This window comes from Bufo bufo, chromosome 2 (genome assembly GCF_905171765.1).
Source record: "Bufo bufo chromosome 2, aBufBuf1.1, whole genome shotgun sequence".
Classification (NCBI taxonomy): Eukaryota; Metazoa; Chordata; class Amphibia; order Anura; family Bufonidae; genus Bufo; species Bufo bufo.
Genome location: NC_053390.1, coordinates 162,058,751 through 162,082,588, shown reverse-complemented (window position 1 = coordinate 162,082,588; position 23,838 = coordinate 162,058,751).

The window sequence follows — 23,838 nt, the reverse complement described above, 5'->3', positions numbered from 1 at the left end:
TTGATTCTGGCTCAGCGGCTAGCTTTATTGACTCTGAGTATGCTGTAAGATTGGGTATTCCTATGTTTGCCTTACCAACTCCTATCCATGTCATGGCTATTGATGCTACTCCTCTTATTGGTGGTACGGTGAGCTTATGTACCTCAGAGATTTCTCTAACCGTGGGTGTGTGCCACTCAGAGAGATGTTCGCTTCTAGTCCTGGAGAACCTACCTGCTGAGGTGGTACTAGGGTTGCCTTGGCTCCGACTACATAACCCCACTATAGATTGGTCCAATGGGGAGTTGGTGAGATGGGGGCCTAAGTGTGACTCGTGCCTGTCCGTGGTACCGGCTGGGGTCTCAGTAAAGTCTGATACTTTACCCTCTGTTGTTAGAGAATATTCTGATGTATTCTCATCACCAACCCCGGAGGTTCTACCCCCCCATAGACCTTATGATTGTACCATAGAGCTAGTAGAGGGGGCCAAGTTTCCTAAAGGACGAATTTATAATCTTTCTATGCCCGAACGCAAGGCCATGGAAGATTATATTAAGGAGAGCCTTGGTAAAGGGCATATTAGACCTTCTGTCTCTCCTATGGGGGCGGGGTTTTTCTTCGTTAAGAAAAAAGATGGTGGTCTTAGGCCATGTATCGATTACCGGAGATTAAATAAAATCACTGTCCAGAATAGATACTCCCTCCCATTGATTCCGGATTTATTTAACCAGGTCCTGGGGGCAACCTGGTTTTCAAAAATTGACCTGAAAGGGGCATACAATCTAATCCGAATCAAGGAGGGAGACGAATGGAAGACGGCGTTCAATACTCCGGTAGGACACTTTGAATATCAGGTGATGCCTTTTGGACTCAGCAATGCCCCAGCTGTGTTCCAAAACTTCATGAATGACATTCTTAGGGAGTTCTTAGGTAAATTTGTTATTGTCTATCTTGACGACATTTTGATATTCTCTCCTGACTTCGAATCCCATGTGTCTCATGTTAGACAAGTATTAGAGGTGTTGAGGGAGAATCAGCTATCCGCTAAACAAGAGAAATGTGTCTTTGGTGTGCAGGAGATTCTGTTTCTAGGGCATGTTCTGACTCCTCACGCCTTTAAGATGGATCCTGGTAAGGTACTAGCAATTAAGGAATGGGTAAGACCTTCATCCTTAAAGGCCTTACAACGATTCTTAGGATTCGCCAATTACTATCGTAAATTTATTATGAATTTTTCCGTAATTGCTAAACCGTTGACCGACCTTACTAAGAAAGGGGCGGATTTGGAGAATTGGTCTACTGAGGCCATTTCTTCATTTGAAAAATTAAAAAAGGCATTCAGTAGCGCTCCCATTCTGATCCAGCCTGATCAGGAGAAACCTTTTATTGTGGAGGTGGATGCGTCCGAGGACGGCGCAGGAGCAGTCCTTTCACAAGGTCCTGCTAGCCTCACTAATCTGAGACCATGTGCCTTCTTCTCCAGGAAATTCTCTCCCACGGAGAGAAACTACGACATAGGGAATAGGGAGCTGCTGGCCATTAAATGGGCATTTGAGGAGTGGAGGCATTTTCTGGAGGGGGCAAGGCATTGTGTAACTGTTGTCACTGACCATAAAAACCTTATGTTTCTCGAGTCTGCTAAGAGGTTGAATCCCCGTCAAGCCAGATGGGCTCTGTTTTTTACTCGTTTTGATTTTTCCATCACGTTCAGGCCGGGAAGTAAAAATGTGAAGGCGGACGTATTATCTCGGAGCTTCCAGGCTTTTCAACCTACTGAGGTACCACCTGAATCCATCCTACCAGCAAAAATCTTCTTAGCAGCTCTTACCCAGGATATCTCGGCTCGCATTAGGTCGGAACAACATCTGGCACCGGTATCCACCCCAACAGATAAGTTGTTTGTTCCCATACAATTTCGTCTCCAGCTGTTGGGTGAGTGTCACGATTCTGCCTTTTGTGGACATCCGGGTGTTGAGGGCACTAAGGATCTGGTTTCTAGATCTTATTGGTGGCCCACTCTAACTAGGGATGTCAAGTCCTATGTGTCAGCCTGTGAGGTTTGTGCCAGGTCCAAGACACCTAGGACTCGCCCTGCTGGTAACCTACGACCCCTACCCATTCCCAGTAGACCCTGGTCCCATATCTCGATGGACTTTATAACTGACCTACCGCCGGCGGAGGGTAAGACTGTAGTGTGGGTAGTGGTGGATAGGTTTAGCAAGATGGTCCATTTCATTCCCCTGTCTAAACTCCCGAATGCCAAAACCCTGGCGTCTATTTTTGTGAAAGAAATTGTTCGATTGCATGGTATCCCGGAAAATATTGTTTCTGACAGGGGTGTGCAGTTTGTGTCCAAATTCTGGAGGGCCTTCTGTCAAAAATGTAAAATTTCATTGTCTTTTTCCTCTGCCTACCACCCTGAGAGTAATGGGCAGACTGAACGCCTTAATCAGTCTGTCGAACAATTCTTGAGGTCGTATGTTGCTGATGACCAGCAATTATGGGTGAAATTTCTTCCATTGGCTGAATTTGCTTTGAATAACCGTGTCAATTCTTCCGCTGGGGTCTCCCCTTTCTTTTGTAACCATGGTTTTCATCCCCGTTTTCATTCTGGGTCGTCCGTCTCCTCCTCTAACCCTGAAGCGGATAAACTCTCCTCCGAACTGTGCACAGTTTGGGCCCGGGTTCAATCGAACCTAGAAAAGGCTCAATGTTCTCAAAAACTCAAGGCCGATAGGAGACGTTCAAGGGGGGTAAACTTTCAGGTTGGGGATAAAGTATAATTGTCCTCCAAGAATCTATCTCTCAAGGTAACTTCTAAAAAATTTGCTCCTCGTTTTATTGGACCATATAAGATCACGGAAGTGATTAACCCGGTATCTTTTAGGTTGGAGCTGCCCAAGTCATTCCACATTCATAATGTGTTCCATAAATCTCTGCTTAAAAAATATTTTGAACCGGTAGTACCATCAAAAGCCTCGCCTCCGCCGGTTCTTGTTAATGATGCTGTCGAGTATGTGGTTTCTAAAATAGTGGATGTCCGGAAGGTGCGTAATTCCTTGCAGTACCTGATTCACTGGAAGGGGTATGGACCTGAAGAGAGATCTTGGGTACCTGCCAGGGAGGTTCATGCTCCTAGACTTGTTCGTAAATTTCATTTAGAACACCCTGAAAAGCTATCGCCTGAAGTCTTGGGTCCGGTGGCCCCTCGTAAAAGGGGGGGTACTGTCACGGGGTTCCGAAGGTGCACTCGGTCCCCCATCGCCCGCAGACCTGTTGCTTAGCTTTGGGAATGAGGATCTGTGTTTGACCTCATTCACAGGGCGGCTTTACTAGCTGGGTGGCTCCCTGCTCCTAAGTCTGCCTTGAGCGCCGAGCTGATCACTCGGTGCTCGACTGGTTGGTCTGTCGGTCATGTGACGCTGGCCACGTCACATGACCCTCACTCCCCACTATAAATACAGGCAGCCTGCTGGCTACAGGTTGCCTGTTAATTTCTAGGTTCCTGGCTATTTGTTGGACTGCTGAATACTTACCTGATCCTGTTCCTTGAACATCCTTTTGCCTGATCCTCCTGTACTGCGCATCCGTCCTGGTATTGTGACCTCGGCTCCCACCTGACTACTCTCTTAGGACTCCTCTTGTACTTCTCTGCTCTCCTGGTATTTGACCCCGGCTTCTCCTGACCATTCTTTGCTTAATCCTTTGTACTTTGTAGCTTTCCTGGTATTGACTCGGTCCGTTCACGTCCTGTTGTTTGTCTGTCTGTCATCCCTGCACTTATTCCAAGTTAGGGATTGCCGTCCAGTTGTCCCCTGTCATTAGGACTCGCGAGGCAAGTAGGCAGGGCCAGGGGTAAGGGTGGAGCGCAGTGGTCACTTCCCTTCTCCCCTGTGTGTGTGTGTGTGTACGCGACCGTTACAGCTGCTCTGTGTAGCTCCTCCTCTTTCTTTATTGCTCATCAGAAGTCAGCTAAGTACAAAATTGCGTTCTCTTATATATGTATAATTGTACACCATATATATATATATATATATATATATATATATATATATATATGAGAAAAAAAGCAGCACTCCAATTTGTAATGAAGAAAAAGTGGACGGTTTATTCACCCATCTAGCAGCAACGTTTCAGCTCTCTCATTGGAGCCTTTGTCCAGCTGAATACCATGTGAAAATTAACATACATATATAGTGCAAACAATTTCATAATTACAAATTGATAATTAAACATTAAAGTGCAAGTGCATTGAGAATATGACAGTGTTAAAAATGCAATTCATATGACGCCATGGTTAAATACCATATAATTCTGAACATGATCATGTGAAATACATCTCATCATCGGTATAGTGAAAAATCCATAAACATACATGATTGGCAATCACATATGGTGAAGTGTGCACAGTGTGTGACAATCACGAATCAATAAAAACATTAAAAACCTTTGAATGGATCACGTTGAACCATGGAGACCTGGTGGAAGCTGCTGGCGTCCAGAAGAACAGTCGGCGCATGCGCCGCTCCTATGTGCTCTCGCGAGGCACGTAATGGTTACCAAGAATATGGGAACCACATCAAAAATGGCCGCTGTCAAATTTTACAACAGGGCGCATGATCATGCCCATACAGGCTGGCTGGTGCCCTGTACAGAATTGCCAGACACTTAAACAGTGTCCAAAGCCCCGCAGTATAAAGCAGATAAGGCTGGTCCACTGGCGGAGAACCGGCGGGTGAGCGCCGGTCTCCAAATGGAATGTCTGTGTCAGGGGGGCGGCACGGCCATTAAACCGCATACACCCCTCTGTCCAGACCTGACAGCACATCCGCTACGTGACAAATACCCACCAGATGGGTGTGGGGGTCCACAGGTTGTGAACCCACTGTCCCCAGTCGGCGGGGAGAGTCACGGATAAACTGCATCGGAGCATTACAGAGTGTACTATATATTTATAAATTTAACAAATAAACGCGATAGACCGTCTGAGATCAGTGTCACTCGAGTCCCAAAAGGGGGGCTGGAGTGGCACCAAGACACGGACCGGGGCTGTCGCTAGAGAATTAAAGTGGTATCCCAGTATAATAAACTATTTAGTAGCATATAAATGGATCGCCTGCATAGTTCCTCCAGTCTTCACCAGACGTGACCATTCATGACATACAGTCAAAGATGTTGTCCTATAGAAAAAAGAGAACACAGTTTAGCATATAGCACATGTTGTTTTCCATACATAGAATAAAAGGAGAGAGCACATACACAACTGGTGACTAGACGACCATGAACTCTACATTTAAACTCTGTGGCTTCAAAAGTGACTTTTCAATAATTTAGTTCTGTTACCACCTCGTCTCAAAAGAGGTATTTGTTTCAGAATTCTAAACCGTAAATCCCTTTCTGAATGTTTTGCCTCCGCAAAATGTTTTGATACAGGAGGATCCATTTTTAGTTTTCTGATAGAGTATCGATGTTGATTGAGTCGGGTTTTAACATCCCAGGTGGTCTCACCTATGTACAAAAGGTGGCAGGGACACATCAACAAATAGATAACATGGGACGAGTCACATGTTAGATATTGTTTGATTTTGACCATATGCAGGGGAGCACCCAGGAATTTTGTCTAGGGGGGGTCCGAAAGGCAAAAAAATGTGGCATGTGTAGTGCGCTGTGCTAATTCAATTTTTCAAAGCCCCCTTTATATTTAAAAATGCAGGGAAGGGGTGTAGTATTTAAAAGCCCCACCTACATATAATAGGCCACTCCCAACACACACTGTACAGCTGACATTCTATAGTTGAGGCCTGTCTCTACACATCATACGGAGAGAGGGGGAGGTCTGTCCTGGCTGCACTGCCTGCTTCACATTATACAATAGACAGCCGGCTATAGCCAGGAAGCTCCTCCGCTCTCCTCCCTCCCCTGATCCTGCTCAAGGCCTGTGGTTCCCCCCACCATCTGCCACCCGCCCGTGGCCTGCTGCCCCTTGACCGTCCTCACCCAGCTCTGAATCCTCCTTCTGCAAATGGCAGGGGGAGGAGCCGGAGCATCTCCTCTCCTACATAGCACCACTTACCTCTTGTATGTACACCTTTGTTGTAGACGTTCTCTTTCCTCATCTTCTCCATTCAGACCAGACCGCCATGATGATTTTTCAGCCATCTCCCATCTCTGCAGAGATTAACAAACAGACATTAGTTTCCCACATTTCCATCATCTTCACATCTTCTGAACACCCTTTCCTGCCACCCCCAATACTGTGCCCGCTGTGCCCCCAATACTATACTGCAGAAACAGTCTCCCTGGAAAGACTACTACCACACAGATAGTGCCCCCTTCAACAATTATTGGCACACAGTGCTCTAAAAAAATAACTGCGCCCAGACACTAATAGTATAAAGATAATGTTTCCCAAAAATTATTGTGCTAAGCTGATACTGTGGCCGGGTGCCCCCCAAAGTAACAGGGCTCCCCAAAATAGAAATAATTCTCTGCCAGAGCACACTTAGTAGTAATAATGCCCCTATAGTGCCCATACTAGTAATCATGTTCCTCATAGCCCCCCAGTATTAGCAAAGCTCCGCATAATACCTCCTAGTACTAATAATTCTCCCTACAATATGACAGTACATGAAATACCCCCGCTTAGTGCCCGCTGTTGAGCTAATGTCCCCATAATGTATGCCACTATAAAATACCCCTATATAGTGCCCCAGTAAATGCCATCATAGTGTCCTCTCCCCCTTCCCCATAGTGTCCCCCATAATAGGCCAGTAAAAAATGCCCCTTCTAAGTGCCACCATATGCCCCAATAGTGCTCCACTCCCCCATAGTGCCGCTCTCCCCTATAGTGCCTACCATAATGTGCCAGTAAAATGCCCCCTTAGTGCCACCAGATGCCATAATGCCCCCATAATGTGCCAATAAGAATAAAGGCCCCTTTAGAGCCCCCACTTCCCCTTAGTGCCCCCAAATAATGCCCCTATAGTGCCACCAGATGCCCCATAGTGCCATTCTCCCCTATAGTGCCCCCATAATATGTCAATTAAAAAAAAGCCCCTTTAGACCCCCCAGATGCCCGCATAGTGCTCTTCTCCCCCATGGTGCCGCCCCATAATGTGCCAGTAAAAAATGCCCCTTCAAAGTGCCACCATATGCCCCAATAGTGCTCCACTCCTCCATAGTGCCGCCCTCCCCTATAGTGCCTCCCATAATGTGCCAGTAAAAAATGCCCCTTAGTGCCACCAGATGCCATAATGCCCCCATGTGCCAATAAGAAAAAAAGGCCCCTTTAGAACCCCCACTTCCCCATAGTGCCCCCAAATAATGCCCCTATAGTGCCCCCCATAATGTGTAAAAAAAAAAAGCCCCTTTAGAGCCCCCATAGTGCTCTTCTCCCCCATGGTGCCCCCCAAATAATGCCCCTATAGTACCACCAGATGCCCCCTAGTGCCGTTCTCCCCTATAGTGCCCCCCATAATGTGTAAAAAAAAAAAAAAAGCCCCTTTAGAGCCCCCATAATGCTCCTCTCCCCCATGCTGCCCCCCCATAATGTGCCAGTAAGAAGTGCCACCTAAAAAAGAAGTGCCACTAGATGCCCCATAGTGCCGTTCCCCCTTTTAGTGCCCCCATAGTGCCAGCTCCCCCCTCCAAAAAAACAAAACAAAAAACAAAAAATACACTGATACTTACCTCCATCAGCAGCGATGCGATGCAGGCTCTTCCGGCCTGTGTCCCTGCTGTGTGCTGCCCGGCTCAGGCGCGTGATGATGACGTCATCGCGTCGCCTGAGCCGGCCTCTGATAGGCTGCAGGCATTAGTGCCTGCGGCCTATCAGAAGAACAGGGGAGGGACACACCTCTCCCTCCCCTGCCGCAGCACAGCACAGGCATCTGTATCGCTGTCCTAAGGATACAGATGGATTAGATATGGAGATGAGCGCTTCCACAATGGAAGCACTCATCTCCTAGTAGTACTCCTACTGCCCCCCGACCCCCCCCCCCCCACCGCCGCGGCCGCCGCAATTACATCCAGGGCCGCGCCGCCTGTGGTGATCGGCGGTGCGGCCCTGAAGGATAAAAAAATATAAAATTTGGCTGGTTGTTCTAGGGGGGGTCCAGACCAGTAGGTGCGCCACTGACCAGAAACCGGGTGAACAAAAGAGTCACCTCGTAACATCAAGTTGCAATTTACACAGTTATAACATGGAAAACACCCCTTGCGGTTGATCCAAAATATGTCTCACAGGTTTCTCTAGTAGAGCCAATATCAGACTTAACCAATCTGTCACCCAGATTGCGACTTCTCCGGTATGAGCATCAGGGCAAAGATTTAAATTCCTCCACCTTCTCGAAATTACTGGTTAATATTCTCCAATGTTTTTTGAGAATAGCTGCAATGTTGTCACTATTAGTACTAAACTCAGACACAAAGGGAATACGGGCATGGGGACGTTTAGTGTCACCCAATCCCTCCCTAATGGCCTCTTTGGTAAGGGGCTTAATTCTGGCTAAATGTTCTCGAATAAGTTTTTTAGGATATCCACGTGTCCGAAATTTGGACCCCATTTCTCGGAATCTGTTCTCTACTGAGGTAGGATCTTGCACAATTTTCCACTTTTTCTTCATCACAAATTGGAGTGCTGCCTTTTTTCTCTTTTATATACACTTGTGACCTTGGTCTCAGGCCCTCAGGAGGATTTGCACCCACGTTCAATGTGTGCAGCTTTTTTCCTTTCTCTCTCTTTCTCTCCTTCTCTCTCTATATACAGTACAGACCAAAAGTTTGGACACACCTTCTCATTCAAAGAGTTTTCTTTATTTTCATGACTATGAAGGCATCAAAACTATGAATTAACACATGTGGAATTATATGCATAACAAACAAGTGTGAAACAACTGAAAATATGTCATATTCTAGGTTCTTCAAAGTAGCCACCTTTTGTTTTGATTACTGCTTTGCACACTCTTGGCATTCTCTTGATGAGCTTCAAGAGGTAGTCCCCTGAAATGGTCTTCCAACAGTCTTGAAGGAGTTCCCAGAGATGCTTAGCACTTGTTGGCCCTTTTGCCTTCACTCTGCTCTCCAGCTCACCCCAAACCATCTCAATAGGGTTCAGGTCCGGTGACTGTGGAGGCCAGGTCATCTGGCGCAGCACCCATCACTCTCCTTCATGGTCAAATAGCCCTTACTTTCAAAGTTTTCCCAATTTTTCGGCTGACAGACTGACCTTCATTTCTTAAAGTAATGATGGCCACTCGTTTTTCTTTACTTAGCTGCTTTTTTCTTGCCATAATACAAATTCTAACAGTCTATTCAGTAGGACTATCAGCTGTGTATCCACCTGATTTCTCCTCAATGCAACTGATGGTCCCAACCCCATTTATAAGGCAAGAAATCCCACTTATTAAACCTGACAGGGCACACCTGTGAAGTGAAAACCATTTCAGGGGACTACCTCTTGAAGCTGATCAAGAGAATGCCAAGAGTGTGCAAAGCAGTAATCAAAGCAAAAGGTGGCTACTTTGAAGAACCTAGAATATTACATATTTTCAGTTGTTTCACACTTGTTTGTTATGTATATAATTCCACATGTGTTAATTCATAGTTTTGATGCCTTTAGTGTGAATCTATAATTTTCCTAGTCATGAAAATAAAGAAAACTCTTTGAATGAGAAGGTGTATCCAAACTTTTGGTCTGTACTGTATATATATATATATATATATATATATTTCCCTCTTTCCTACTTATCTCTGTATTTCCGGTCTCTGCTCCGCTTCACAATGCATACCGGCAGGGCATTTTTCCATGTCTCAGGTCTTCCCCCCGAGATCTCACGAGATTTCGACCACAATGCAGTTATAATACTGCGATTCGCGGGCTTTTTTCTCCAGTCAGACGACGAACATTCTGACAGGAGAAACATACTATCTCGCCCTATCCAATTCTAGCCTGCCACCTAGAGCATACAAATAGTATACTAAAACTACTATTTAGGCTAATTATAACATGAGGGTTGATTAGGTTTATTACTTATTATTACTTATTTACCATATATATATATATAAAAAAGTCCACTATATACTTATAATAGATATAATTTACCTCATTAATATATATAAATAACACTACATATACCTCTTCAGAATATGTCTGATGAGGGTGTGGAAAGAAGGATGGAGCAGGAAATACATATACCTGCATTTGAAGGATTTTCAGCTAACGCTATTAAAGAATTAGTTGACAAGTCAATAAAACAGGCCCTTGGATCTGCTATATCATCGCTTAACGATAATATCAATAAATCCGTGGCCATGGCGATGTCAAAAGCTAAACAGGTCTCTGAACCCAACATCCATCCTTCGACGCCTTCCGACCATCTTTGGTCAGCAGACGATTCGACCACACACAGACCCGGGAAGTCCACCCGGAAGCGTCATATTACAGACAATGATGACTCTCTTACTAAATATATGGCTTACTATATATTTAGAAATAAATATTTCTAACTCCCCGTCTCACCACGGTGGTCCAACTAAACAATCTCTCCCAACACGTTCTAGACCCTCGGCCCCAGAGGAAGAATGTCTTAAGCGGGCACATACATCTTCTCGACGCAATAAGCCGGATTCATATGTAGATTACTCTAGCCAGGAATCATCCGCAGCGTCTAATTCCTCAGATACGGAATATGCATATGATAGTGAGGATGAGGAATCCCCTATACCAGAAAATTCTGGTTCAGTTAAATTAGATACTCAGGGTTTACCCTTTTTTATACCAAGCCAAATAAAACATCCCAGATCAGGGCATTGGGTTCCACTACCACAAGTAGCAAAATATGTTGCATCCCTAGTAAATAAACCTCTGGGTTGATCGCAACAAACTTAGGGCGGAGTGCCCTCGCCCGCCTTTACCTTCTAAAGCAGCCGTTACGCCAGATATTGATCCAGCCCTCTCTAAGTATACACGGAGCAGCAGTTTATATAGACTAAGGATCAAGACGTGATTGGATACCTCAGCTCCTCATTTGAATATCTGTTGCTATGCGGAATATGTTATATACACACATATTACATATGTACGTTAATATTGCTATTTGAGCATTAAAGAAGGTTAATGCAATGATACTCACCTCCCGTCTTTATAAAATCAATATTTTCCGTCATAAGACTAGGAAAATCACTAATTGTCACATTTAATTTGACATGATTTAAGATTTTTAGCTCCATTTAAAGGGAACTTATCTCTCCGTTTAGGGTATGACCACAAGGCATGGTCATGATCCGTTCTGGTAATGGCCAACTACAATCAAGAACCGCACGGCCAATTAGGTCACAGCTGCCTGATATTTAACTAATGAAGGCCACACTGCATTGAAGCTGAAGAATTTAGACCGCCTTTACAGTAAGGTCTTCATTAGTTAAAGGGGTTCTATACATTTTGGAAACTACACCACCATCAGCATTGGATAGATCATCAGCATCTGATCAGGGGGTGTCTGACACCCAGGACTCCCGCCGATCAGCTGTTTGAGAAGACAGAGGCGCTCTCAGTAGCATTGTGTCCTTCTCGCTGCTTCCCGCAGGCCAGTGATGTCACTACTATGTCACACGGCCTGGGAGCTGAATAGAGCTGAGCTGTGCCCAGGCCAGTAAAATATTTGTGACCTCACTGGCCCGCTGGGAGCAGCAAGAAGTCCGCAGCGCCAAATAGAGTGCCGCTGCCTTGTGAAACAGCTGATCAGCAGGGTCCCAGGTGTCGGACCACCTCTGATCAGATGCTGATGATCTATCCAAAGGAAAGATCATCAGTAAGAAAAATGTATAGAACCCTTTTAAATATTAGGCAGCTGTGGCCTAATTGGCTGCGTGGTTCTTGACTGGAGCTGGCAGTGACCCGACTGGATCATGACCGCGCTGTGTGGTCATACCTTTATAAAACCACACTGGTGTAACATATCAATATGTCCAGCTCGCTGTTATGTTAAAATATAAGAGAATTATAATATGCAGAGTGGAGAATCAATGGCAACGTATGATTATAATAGCCCAGGGAGCAGGCTTAGTTATAAATTTAGAGGACAAATTAACAGCAAATATAAGGAGAGACAGCACAGATGATCGCTCATATTTGCACAGAAGTGGATGTTTCAATATGTATTTTACTGAAAGTGCAACTGGCAGAATCCCTGCAACTGAGAAAAGATAATATGGGAAAATTAAAGGAGATTTTGAGAAACTGTTCTTAAAGGGAGGGCACGTTTACACATGTAAGGCCTGTTTCACACTGGTGTTATTCATTCGTTCTGGCAGGCTGTTCTGGCAGACGAACAGCCTGCCGGATCCGTAACTACAGTGTATATCCGCGAGCTGCCGGAAGTCCGCACGGCCCCATTAACTATAATGGGGAGCAGCGTAGATCCGGCTGCAGCATGGCAAATATACAAAAAATGCTGCTGGTATAAAAGAAAACTGGCCTAGCTGTGCATAGCAACCAATCAGATTCCACTTTGAATTTTTCAGAGCGCCTTTGGAAAATGTAAGGACCAATCTGAATGGTTGCAATGGGCAACTAAGCCAGTTTTCCTTTGCACCAGTTATGATAAATCTCCCGCAATATGTTTTACCTTTATTTATAAAAAAAGAAATCCAAAAGTTACAGAAAATTTGGAAAAATTCACTATATTCTAAATTTGAATCTCTCTCCTTTTAAGACAGATAGCCTCATAAAATACCTATTAAAATTCACCATATGTCTGCTTTATGTTGGCACCATTTTGGTAATGTAATTATATTTTTTAGGACGTTACAAAGTTTAGAATTTTAGAAGCAATTTTTAAAATTTTCAAGAAAATTTCCAAAATCGAATTTTTTAAGGACCAGTTCAGTTCTCAAGTCACTTTGAGGAGCTGCCCTAATAGAAACCACCCATAAATTACCCAATTTTAGAAACTACACCCCTCAAACTATTTACTAATTTTAGAAATGTTGTTCGCCCTTTAAGTATTTAAAAATGTGTGTATTTTTCGCTTTATAAGATGCACTTCCCCCCCAAAAAAAACAAAGTGTGTGTGGGGGGGGGGGGGAATGGCAGTGCGTCTTATAAAGAGAAGGTTGTAATTTTTACATTGCTGTCACTGATACATCCCTGACCGCTATGCTGCACAGCAAGGCCTGCGATGTATCAGAGCTCTATCGCGCAGAGTGCGAGGAGGGGCTGGAGGCCGGCAGCTGCTGTTTCACTCACGGCGGGGCCCGGGGTGTAGTCACTGTACTCCATTACACGGGTCCCGCTCACAGCAGTCTTCATATGTAAAGATTAGTCATGTAACCCTCAACAAGTGGCTCTGCTTTGTTAAAGTACTGTAATCGTCTGTAGTAGTACTCACTATCAAGGCAGCAGGCAGGCCAGCAGCGTCACGTCACTCAGTCAGTCATTCTCCTCCCACTTCATTAATGAAGCTAGGGGAGAAGGAGCGTGACTGACTGAGTGATGTTACGCTGGCGGCCTGCCTTCTAGCTTGATAGTGAGTACTACTACAGACGACTACAGTACTTTAACAAAGCAGAGCCACTTGTTGAGGGTTACATGACTAATCTTTACATATGAAGACTGCTGTGAGTGGGGCCGGTGTAATGGGGGTCACTATTTACACAGGGACATGAGAAGACACAGAGGGGACCAGCATAAGATGCTATATACCCTCTGTGTCATCCACATATCCCCCCACCATAACAGTGTCATCCACAGATCCCCCCATAACAGTGTCATCCACAGATATCCCCATAGCAGCATCATCCACAGATATCCCCCATAGCAGTATCATCCACAGATCCCCATAACAGTGTCATCCACAGCTCCCCCCATATCAGGTGTCATCCACAGATCCCCATAACAGTGGCATCCACAGATGCCCCCATAACAGTGTGTCATCAACAGATCCCCATAATAGTGTAATCCACAGATCTCCCATAACAGTGCGTCATCCACAGATGCCCCCATAACAGTGCGGTATCCACAGATCACCTCCATAACAGTGTCATTCACAGCTCACCCCATATCAGTGTGTCATCCACAGATCCCAATAACAGTGTCATCCACAGATCCCTGCCATAAAAGTGTCATCCACAGATCCCCTATAATAGTGTCATCTACAGACCACCATTAGTTCAATCCCACCAAAAGCACACCTTTTCAAAATATTTTTTTCTTATTTTCCTCCGCAAAAACCTTAGGTGCGTATTATCATCAGGTGTGTCTTATAAAGCGAAAAATACAGTAATGCAAAATGGAGGTGAAATTTAAAAATTTCACTTTTTCAGATTTTCCATTTGAGTCCATTTTTTCCTGTAACACATCAAGGGTTAACAACAAAACAAACCTCAATATTTATTACCCCATATGTGGTCATAAACTGTTGTATGGGTACACAGCAGGGCCCAGAAGGCATTGAGCACCATGTAATGAGGTTTAACACTGACAAATGTAAAGTTATGCACATGGGAAGGAAAAATGCAAGTCACCCGTACATACTAAATGATAAAACACTCGGTAACACTGACATGGAAAAGGATCTAGGAATTTTAATAAACAGCAAACTAAGCTGCAAAAACCAGTGTCAGGAAGCTGCTGCCAAGGCGATAAGATAATGGGTTGCATTAAAAGGGGCATAGATGCCCGTGATAAGAACATAGTCCTACCACTTTACAAATCGCTAGTCAGACCACACATGGAGTACTGTGTACAGTTCTGGGCTCCTGTAAACAAGGCAGACATAGCAGAGCTGGAGAGGGTCCAGAGGAGGGCAACTAAAGTAATAACTGGAATGGGGCAACTACAGTACCCTGAAGGATTATCAAAATAAGGGTTATTCACTTTAGAAAAAAGACGACTGAGGGGAGATCTAATTAATATGTATAAATATATCAGGGGTCAGTACAGAGATCTATCCCATCATCTATTTATCCCCTGGACTGTGACTGTGACGAGCCGGTTGTTACGGACGTGACTATACCAAATATGCCTATTTTTATTTTATTGTTTATATTTTTTATAATTTTTGTTTTAAAGGGTATTTAATGAAGTTTTGAAACAGTATATCATAATACAGCAAAATAAAAAGATAAATGAAATCAAAAATTAATTCCAATTAGTGTACAGATATGGGTACATGGGAAAATATTGGGGTTACATAGTTACATAAATCACTGTAAGAAAAAGGGCAATAGGAGCCAAAGCTGCTTGAGAAAGATCCCAGAGAGAAGGATCGAAACGTTGCTGTCTGGTAAATAAAGAACTATCTTTTCATTTTTACGCCTTGGAAGTGCTGCGGAATTTCTTTTTGTTACATAAATCACTGGTCAGATGTACTAGATATAAAAAATAACATAGCAGTTTACATGAGTGAGTCATCTATAAGGTAATACAAAAGCGAAAATCAGTAGAAAAGGAAGAGTACAACCAGGGCTCTCAAAGGTGGAAAATGTACAGTATCTGTGTGGATGGCATTAAGTCTTTTATATAGTAATATCCTATTGGTTCTATCTAGTACAGCTTGAAAACTAAGCGTATTAGAACGCCATGTGAAAGCTATATGAATTTGAGCAGCCAGGAATATGTACTGAGATAGCTTGAATTTAGCAAATATTAAACAAGAGGGTAAATACAGTGTAATTTGGCTGGGACCATATAGGTTCTATGAGGTATTTTGATAAATGTTTCTGCTAAAGTAGTTTGCCAACTGCCTTTATTCAAAGTCTGGGAGCGCTGGTGCCATTGGGTGGCTGGGTAAACTAGATTCAGATCCTCCTCCCAAGCCTTCATATATGGTAGCTTAGGTCCCTCCGAAACAGCATTAAGTGTCCCATAAATCCTAGACACCAAACCCAGTATATATAAAGAGTATATAGTAGAACGTTCAAAAGGTGTATAATCAAAAGTGGTGTTAGATGGCTGTAGAGAGCGTAAAAAAGAAAAAAGAAATCTAGCGGGGAGTTGTCAGACTGTAAAGAGGACTTATACCTGACTGATCGCCAGAGCGGCAGCGAATAATGGGATACGAGGGACCTTGTGCGGGCAATAGACGGTAATGGGAGTGGGGACCAAATCAAGGCCCTCCAAATATATGGGGCAAACAATGATTGCTCCAAAGATATCCACAGAGGATGGGCCCTTGGTTCAACAATTGTGCCAGGAACAATTGTGCCAATTGGCCTGCCTTATAATATTTAAGGAAGTCAGGAACTGAAAGGCCTCCCTGTGACTTGTGGCAACACATTGTTTGCTGAGAGGAGCTCCGATTTAAAATGATTGATAGAGAGCCCTGAGACTGCAGAGAAAGAGTCCAACACCTTCATCAGGGATGGGAATGACAGGATGGGTTTAGTGAGGGAGAGGAGGAGGTTGTCATTAAAGAGATTTAACTTACGGTATGCTCAATGTTACCCACAGAAAGACCAGTAATATCAGGGTGAGATCTGATGTAATTAGCAAGGGGTTTCATTGCAAAAGCAAATAAAGCCGGGGACAAGGGGCAGCCCTGACGCGTACCCCTCTGGATATGAATGGGTGAAAAATGAGTCGCCAGGAGTTTCAAGTAAGCTTCAGGAGTGGAGTATAAAGATTGAACTGCCCTCAAAAATGATCCCCTGAAACCTATAGTGCCTACAACCTGTGAGAGATAACCCCAAGCCACTGTGTCAAAGGCTTTTTGAATATCAAGGTCTAAGACTGTTAGTGGGGTATGAGTTCTATTGGCCTCTTGAACTATGTTCAAGATTTTTCAGATGTTATCTGGCGCTTCCCTACCCGGTATAAAGCCAACCTGATCTTTATGTACAAGTACTGGCAACAAATGGTCGGCTAGTCAAAATAGAGGTGAAGATTTTGTTATCTAAATTAAGGAGGGAGATCGGTCTGCAATTGGAGGGCATCAGGGGGTCTCTATTTGGTTTAGGTATTACAGTAATCTTGGTGGACAGGAACTCTGGGGGGAGGGGGGCATAGCACCTTGTAAAAGATGGTTGCAATTATGGACTATATGTGGGATCAGTAGGGGGCGAATTTATTATAATAAAGTGCAGACAGACCATCAGGTCCAGGGGCCTTACCCACCTTTAAGGCGTTGATGGTGTATTCCACCTTCTCTGCGGTGACCACTTCGTTAAGACTAGCTAGTGCGTCAGGAGATACCTGAGGGAGTGGTATAGATGTTAAAAAGTCACCCTCAGCAGTCCCAGGGCCCACTGAAGGCTTGGTATATAGCTTCTGATAGAACTCCTGGAAAGTATCATAAATAGATTCAGGATTAGAGTTAATATGTCCTGGTCAGGTGCGGATTCGGAAAACCTGATTAATCTTCTGCCTAGCGTTCAACTGACGGGCCAGCATTTTATCTGGTTTGTTGCCATACGGATATAGGAGGGTTAACATACATGCTTTATGAGACATGTTATCTAAACTAAATGCAACTAAATGCGTTAAGCAATTGCTGTTCAATGGGTTTTGTTTAAAGATAACATAATGAGTTAAGAAATTTGAGTTAAGAGTGTATATGTTACCCCTGCTACATCTGTACTTATAATAGTAGGAGGCTGTCCATCGGAGAGCCTTTTCGGTGTTATAGTAAAGTAGCATATTTAGCTGCAGCTTAGTGTCCTTCAAAGCTTTGAGAAGGTAGAGTGACAGAGCCCTTTGATGTGCTCGGATCAGTCTACACAGTTAAGATTCCAAAGCAATTTGAGTGGAATTCCATTCCTTCTTAAGTCGGGACGCCACTCCTATAAGTTTCCCTCGCATGAAAGCCTTATGAGTGAGCCATATTAACATGGGGTCTACCTCTGGAGTGACATTCTCAGTAAAGAAGGTCTGCAGCTCAGCCTGGAGCTGATCATGTATAGTGGGGCGAGTTAAGAGAGACTCATTCAGCCTCCAGGAAAATGGAGTGTAGCCCGGACTCGAGAAAGCAAACTCTGCTAGAGCCACATCATGATCAGACCATGGCGACACAATATGCCTGGAGTATAGCAAGTATGGCAAACAAGAGTCAGAGGCCAGGATCATATCGATACGAGTATACAAATTGTGGGCCGGAGAATAGTAAGTATAACTATCATCCCGATAGGTACCCACCAAAATTACATACAGTCCTGATCAAAAGTTTAAGACCACTTGAAAAATGGCAAAAAATTATATTTAGCATGGCTGGATCTTAACAAGGTTCCAAGTAGAGCTTCAACATGCAACAAGAAGAAATGGGAGTGAGACAAAACATTTTTTGAGCATTCAATTTTATGAAAACAACGAATAAACTGAAACAGGCTGTTTTTCAGCTGATCAAAAGTTTAGGACCACACCTCCAAAAAAAAACTAAACCCCCCCAAAACAGAAATCCAACTTCCAAACATGAACTCAGTAATGAGTAGCTCCGCAGTTATTGTTTATCACATTCGTTTCAGCATGCTTGATGCAAGCGTTTCCATGAGGTGAGTGGGAACATTTCTCCAAGTGGTGAAGACGGTCGCACGAAGGCCATCTACTGTCTGGAACTGTTGTCCATTTTTGTAAACTTCCCTTGCCATCCATCCCCAAAGGTTCTCAATTGGATTTAGATCAGGGGAACACGCAGGATGTGCCAAAAGAGTGATGTTATTCTCCTGGAAGAAGTTCCTTGTCCTGCGGGCATTGTGTACTGTAGCGTTGTCCTGTTGAAAAACCCACTCGTTACCACACAGACGAGGAATGCTCTCTGCAACATCTGGACATTGCCAGCGGCCGTTTGATGCCCCTGCACTTCCTGAAGCTCCATTGTTCCACTGAAGGAAAAAGCACCCCAGACCATTATGGCGCCCCCTCCACTGTGGCGCTTAGAAAACATCTCAGGTGGGATCTGCTTGTCATGCCAGTAACGTTGGAAACCATTAGGACCATCAAGGTTAAATTTTTTCTCATCAGAGAATAAAACTTTCTTCCACCTTTGAATGTCCCATGTTTGGTGCTCTCTTGCAAAATTCAAACGAGCAGTTCTGTGGCGTTCAAGGAGACGAGGTCTTTGAAGACGTTTTTTGTTTTTGAAGCTCTTCAGTCTCAGATGCCGTCTGATGGTTATGGGGCTGCAGTCAGCACCAGTAAGGGCCTTAATTTGGGTCGAGGATCGTCCAGTGTCTTGACGGACAGCCAATTGGATCCTCCGGCTCAGTGCTGATGAAAGTTTTTTGGGTCTTCCACTTGACTTTTTTGTTCCATAACCCTCAGGATCATTTAAGACATTCCAAATGACTGTCTTAATGCATCCCACCTCAGCAGCGATGGCGCGCTGTGAGAGACCCTGCTTATGCAGTTCAACAACCCGACCACGTTCAAAAAGGGAGATTTTTTTTGCTTTTGCCATCACAACGTGTGACTACCTGACAGAAAATGACAATGAATCCACATCTTTGCACAGATTTGGCCTTTTAAAGGCATGTGGTCCTAAAATTTTGATCAGCTGAAAAAGAGCCTGTTTCAGTTTATTCATTGTTTTCATTAAATTGAATGCTCAAAAAATGCTTTGTCTCACTCATTTCTTCTTGTTGCATGTTGAAGCTCTACTTGGAACCTTGTTAAGATCCAGCCATGCTAAATATGATTTTTTGCCATTTTTCAAGTGGTCCTAAACTTTTGATCAGGACTGTAAATGATGTCTGATTTTCATTTTTTTTACATTAGTCATGGGATAACCCCTTTAAGGAAACTCTTGTTAGTTAATTCCCTAAGTTCTTGTTTTATCAAGTGTAAACCAACACTTTATATGAGTAGCTGGCTGAATACTTATTATATGCAATAGACATCTTTTAAACTCTGGACAGAAGGTGTAAACTCTGGCAAACTTACTTAATTCATTATGCAGCTTTTTTTATTTTGCTAATGCAGACGTTACACATTGCAGTCCATCAATTTTAATTGTAGACTTAATGTATGTTAATTACAAGATTTGATTAGGACTCAGTCATTTCCTATAAAACGCGTACATTAATTAGAATCAATTTACTTATCAAAAAATGAGCATGTTTTACAGTACTCAAAACTTCTCAAACTGAAAATTCCCTTATGCTATCTGTCAAAAGTACATATTACTTTGAGCTTCCCAGACGATTTTATTCATAGAAATGCTATTTCTGTCAGCGCATTCCCCAGAGAAGGTAAAGACTGGCAATCTTCTACAAAATACTTCTACTCGACTGATGACCTTCTTCCAATTCAGTGTAACAGCGTGCCGCTGTAAACGGCAATTACAAATGTAGTCAGTCCATAGCAACGCTTAACCCTATGGGAGGATCAGCATTGTGCAATGCATTTCAATCTTATACTTAGACACCTGTAGAGCCTAAAGGTTAAATAGATGACTCCATTCACACTGAACCATTCAGAAAAAGTTTCATCTATTAGCACAGTTGTAGAAACTTGTAAGAGTTTAAATAGAACACTCAATCACATCTTTTACAGATGAAGCAGTGCTGGAATAGTCCTTTTAAGGCTACTTTCACACTCGCTTTTGGGGGGATCCGTCTTGTATCTGCACAGATGGATCCGCATGAATAATGCAAACGCTTGTATCCGTTAATAACGGATCCGTTTGCATTATTCATAAAAAAAAAAAGTCTAAGTCAAAACGGATCCGTCTTGACTTACATTGAAAGTCAATGGGGGACGGATCCGTTTTTAAATTGCACCATATTGTGTCAGTGAAAACGGATTCGTCCCCATTGATTTACATTGTAAGTCTAGACTGATCCGTTAGGCTGCAAGCAGCGTTTTAGTGACCGTCTAAAAACCGTAACGGAGGCCAAACGCAGCCAAAGTGATGCTTTCCGAACGGATCCTTATCCATTCAGAATGCATTGGGGCTTAACTGATCCGTTTTGGGCTGCTTGTGAGAGCCCTGAAACGGATCACACAAGCGGACCCAGAAATGCTAGTGTGAAAGTAGCCTAAGCAGTATTCCAAGATATTCTGGATACGCCAAATTTTCTGATAGGTGGAGTCTTACCAATAGGGATAATGCACTTGGTCTTACATTCTAGAGTACAAGTTGGAGGCTTGGAGGACAAGAAACTGGGGAGCCTCTTCTCAAAGCAGTCACCAGCAGCCAACTTATACTGGAGTCAAGGGATCACCATTAGATATGAGCGAAACTTCTAAGATTTCAGTTTGGGTCTGAATCTATTAGCTCTGAACCAAAGTTGATCCAATTGCCTTGAAAACTGGTATATAACCCCCTAGACCTAGACCTCTTAAACACAGATTTTTTTTATTTTTATGAAAAGCTCCTATCTCGTTTCGTTAATTAAAAAAAAAAATGAATCATTCTCCCTCACCTGTCCCATCGGTCTGATACAGCGTCAGGTGTAACTATCTACTTTTATCGCTTGGCCGCAACTAACTGCAATTACCTCCTGCCTGGTGGTGACAGAACACTATTGATTGCTTATGAGCTGGGTGCCGTTTTACAAGATTTGTCCGAATTCAAACCAGAAAAGATTCGGGTTCGATTCGGTGCCTTAAAAAATCGGAGATTCAGAACTAATCTCTGAATCTGTGAATAAATTCACTCATCTCTAATCACCTAATAAACTGTATATGATCTCTACCAATCAGATATTTATAGCACCTCTGTAGGTAATGACTTTGGCTGGAATACTCAGTGTGACTACGCTGTAAACATTGACTGAGCTAAGATAATGCGGTAATAGTGCACACAGAGATGTCCTTCCTTACCTTTTCTCTAGGCTCAAGATATCCCAAGATGAGCAGAAGAAAAACAAACTTTGTGCCACTCTGTTAGGCATTTTGAGTAAACACATTTTTTTTCAAAGCTGGTCATCTCGCACCACTTATCTCAGCATATCTTGACCCAAGTACAACACATCATCAAAATGCAGTTATCAGGTCTGCAAAAGACAACTTTGTAATACTGTATTATTTACCACAGTCCATGAGAGATGTAATTGAGACTGGAGTACCACATTTTTAGGACTATAGGATGCACTTTTCAACAAGAAATAATCTTGCCTGCGTCTCATCATCTGCTGTCAAGGTGGTCCACCAGTCCCAGATTCTCTGATTGCTTTCTAAAAGGGAATTCTCTGGGAATTATTTAAAATGGCCATCAGAAACCTGCCCTAGAATGTGGGTAGGAAGAACTGCCTAGGAAGGTGAGGGGATGAGACCTCAGTACATACTATGCTCTGGCTCTTGCATATACTACAGTGTATTCGGAAAGTCTTCCCTTTCACTTTTTTCACTTTTTGTTTTGTTATGTGCTAAAATAAAAATTTAAAAACTCAAGTTTTTACCCATCAATCTGCACTCAGTACACATAAAAAAAAATTAAAATAGAATTTTAGATACGTTTACAAATTTATTAAAAAGGAAAAACTAAAATTTTGCATAGACATAGTTATTTAGATCAACAGAGCAACAACCAGGCCTTGAGGAGGAAAGAACTGCCTGTAGATCCTAGAGACAGGACTGTGTGGGGCACAGATCTGGAGAAGTGTACAAAAAAAATTCTGCTGCACTGAAAATTATCAAGGTTTATGGTGGCCTCCATAATTCTTAAATGTAAGAAGTTTGGAACAACCAATACTCTTTCTAGAGCTGCCTCACCAGACTAAGTAATTGGGGGAGAAGGGCCTTGGTAAAAGAGGTGACCAAGAATCCAATGGTCACCTTTGCTAAGCTCCAAAGATCCTGTGTAGCCGGGAGAAATTTCCAAAGGTAAACTATCACCTCAGCATTCCTCCAATCTAAGCTTTATGGCAGAGGGACCAGACAAAATGCTTCTCAGTAAAAGACACATGATGGAAATTTTCAAGAAAGGAACTAAAGGACTTTCAGACTGTAAGGAACAAGATTCTCTGGTCTGATAAAACCGAGATTGAACTTTTGGCCTCATTTCTAAGTGTCATGTCTGAAGGAATCCAGGCAATGCTTCCCGTCTGCCCAATACCAACCATACAGCTATGAGGGTGATTTAAAGCGGCTATGACAGGGAGATTGTTCAGAGTTGAGGGAAAGCTGAATGGAGCAAAGTACAGAGATATTCTTAATAAAAACCTGACCCAGAGTGATTTGCTCCTTAGACTGATCTGAAGGTTCACCTTCCAACAAGACAATTACCCTAAGCACACAGCCAAGACAATTCAGGGGTGGCTTAGGGACAACTGTGTGAATGTCCTTGGTGGCCCAGCCAATGTACTGATTTGAACCTAATTAAATATCTCTGGAGAGACCTAAAAATAAATTTCCCCATTCAACCTGATAGAGCTTGAGAGGTTCTGCAGAGAAGAATGGCAGAATATCACCAAATCCAGGTGTGTAAACCCTGTGGCATCATACCTAAGAAGACTGGAGGCTGTAATAGCTGCCAAAGAAGCTTCAACTAGGTAATGAGAAAAACCTCATTCACACGTCACTGCTTTGATCAGAGTTTCATCCGTGATTGTGAGCCAAAACCAGGATTGGAGCCTCCACAGACATAAGGTATAATGGAAATCTGCACCTGTTCTGTGTTTAGAGCCACACCAGGTTTTGGCTCAAAATCACTGATGGAAATCACTGACCAAAACACTGACGTGTGAATGAGGCATAAAGGGTACTAAATATTTATGTCAATGCAAGTTTTTGGTTTTTCCTTTTCAATAAATTAGCATATTAGCAATAAATAAAAAATTCTCACAAAACCCTTTTAAATGATCGAGCAGAGTGCTCATACAGCCCTTTCTTTCCGATCAGCGAGAGAGGTATGTGTCTGCGCACTGCTCTCTCTCCCTTCCGACACCGATCCATGTAATCAGGGGTGTAGCTAAAGGCTTATGGGC